At 30.9% G+C, this 2,527-nt stretch overlaps 1 non-coding gene across 1 annotated transcript; it reads right to left on the reverse strand.

The window, feature by feature from the left end:
* Positions 1-1,771: 1,771 nt before the first annotated feature.
* On the reverse strand, positions 1,772-1,840 carry LOC117200293 (small nucleolar RNA SNORD2). Its single transcript, XR_004481766.1, has one exon. It is a non-coding gene; the product is annotated as a small nucleolar RNA SNORD2 (small nucleolar RNA).
* Positions 1,841-2,527: the final 687 nt, after the last annotated feature.

Consider the following 2,527-nt stretch of genomic DNA (forward strand, 5'->3'; position numbering starts at 1 on the left):
GATGTGGGTACAGAGAAAAAATCATGTAAGACCAATATTTTACCAAGAAAAGATAATCTAGTTATTGCTTACTGTAATGTAACATTTGCCTTTCTTCTTTTTTCACTGTATATACCAGTCACAAACTTGATTATTAATATTAACGAGGCTCCCTTTTAAGTCTGTTACTTGAAGGAAAAACAGAAGTGGTATTATTTCAACAGTGGTATATTTTCACAAACCACAGACAACCAAGAAGAATATATCTTAAGACACATTATTTTCTTCTCAACTTAGCAATGTAACCTAAAAAGGCAGAATAAGCTTCTGTTAAACATTTTTCTTAGTATTGATATAAAATACCATGCTTCTCAGCTTTAAAATTTCAAGATAAAATTCAACTAAGTATTGAATGAAACAATGGTTAACATGTTTAAAAAACCTTTCATGGGAAAATGAAATGTTTGATGATATTTTAACCTGAAGATAGATAGATACACATTTCTCAACCATATGAATCTTATAGCCATATTATTTCCATATTGTGAGTATATTTGTAGTTTTGGTTAACTGCATACCCAACTCAATATCATCATCAATATTATTATTAATGTTTCTTCTGCAATATCAAGATGTTATATATTTTCAGAAATGTTTATTTTGTTTTTATGCCTATGTTTCAAATGTTATAATAAGGAGTTACACAAAGAGATCTATCTTAGAGTATATATAATAGCAGATGAAGAATTTAAGTCAATTAACATCTCTAGCTATAAAGTAGGAATAACACGACTATTCATTCTAATAATTAGACTAACAAAAAATCAGAAAGAGTTAATTAGAATGTGATAATGGGTACAGGGGTGAAAAGGGAGATGAGAAATCCACTAAAGACTTCAAATTCATATGAATTCACCTGCTTTAAGAGAAATATAACAAATAAGCTTAAACTGTTAGAGTCTAAAACAAAAACAAAAACTATAGCTAGTCATCTAGAAACATGAAGAAGCATATAGAACTGCAGACTTCTAACAAATAAATAGGAAACAGTAAAGATGAATACTATCAATTATTAAAGGTGCCAGATCAATATAGTAGAAACTCAACAGTTACTTTTTGATTTACTGGTGGAATTAGATTTACAAAAGAAATATGGCTTAAATTCTGACTGTACTAAACTACAAATGTAATGAATTACAGTAATTATAAGTGATATAAATGCATTCCATAATGTGATTATTTTCTGTATATTAGTATAAAATGGAGTTACTGGGTTACATAGAGAATTTTTGTTACATTTTTTAATCCATTGCTTTACCTAATAAAATTTCCTCCTCTATGTCCAGAAGTTAAAATGTCTGTATATTACTTTTATTTATACTGTACTTTTCCAACCTGGCTCTTTTAAAAAAATTATTTGATTGAAAAGTTATCAATCCTTTTCATTCTATAATACCAAAATAATAAAGTATTTGATATAGCTAATTATGGTATTTCTGAGCAGCTTATGAAGTGCACAAAGATTAACTAAAATTCTTATTTCCAAATCCTGGTTTCTTTCAATATAGAATGACTAGAAAAGTACTATCTCAGAGCAAACACAAACGGCAACAAATTAGGTTTCCTCATAATATAAAAATAGATAATTATTTATAAAAATCCACTGACATAGTATTTAGTTCTTTTAGAGGGTTAATCCATTTCTCAAAATAATTTATTCAGAGAAATAACTTCCTTACCGATATAATTCATTTTGTTCATTTTCAGTTTAAGACATTGTTTTTCTTTTTTCAAGTGATAAGCAATGAGTTTTCTGTTCATTTCAGGTAAGTCCTGAAAGATAATTGCCATAATTTCACAGAAGTTAATAAGCATTAGCAATAATGGCATGTTGAATCTTAGTCTCCACTTGTAAGACAACAGCTTCACTTCTTTCAGATTATTTCAGACTATTCCACAAGAGTCTGTCCTCGAGATTAGCACTCTACAAAACTGAAGAAGGTATAGTTTGTCTGCTTTTGCACAGATTCACTTCTTTTCTGGAAAAGCTTCTCTTCCAGGTTTGAGACGCTTAGCCTTCCATACAAACACTACCACGCTTAGCCATACAAGGCTAAGCATGGTAGTGTCCTACCCCAGGCTACTGTGTACCTACAGTTCAATTAGAACTTTCAAAGACTGAGTTTCTTAAGACTCAAAGAAACAGATGGTGAAATTTTTCCTAGAGTGACAGGTGACTGGAGAAATGTTTGGGGACAAGGTACATCCAAAGAATTATAAAATTGTAGTATTTATAGAGATCTTAAATGTAATAGTTGAACTCCAGTTTGCTGATAGGCCCTCAAATTATAGGCTGCTACTGACTCCACCTTCTCTTCAGGCCAACATTACCTCTTCAAAACAATCCACAACCTTTATGAAGGTTGTGCCTGGGTAGGGATTGAGAGGGTTCCAGAAAATCTGTAAATTTTTTTCCTAGTAATTCTGGAGAAAAATGTATTCTTGCTCACTTAGTCTCCTTAGGGCAGGCCTGACTACCCAAGCACAC

This window comes from Orcinus orca, chromosome 2, assembly GCF_937001465.1.
Source record: "Orcinus orca chromosome 2, mOrcOrc1.1, whole genome shotgun sequence".
Classification (NCBI taxonomy): Eukaryota; Metazoa; Chordata; class Mammalia; order Artiodactyla; family Delphinidae; genus Orcinus; species Orcinus orca.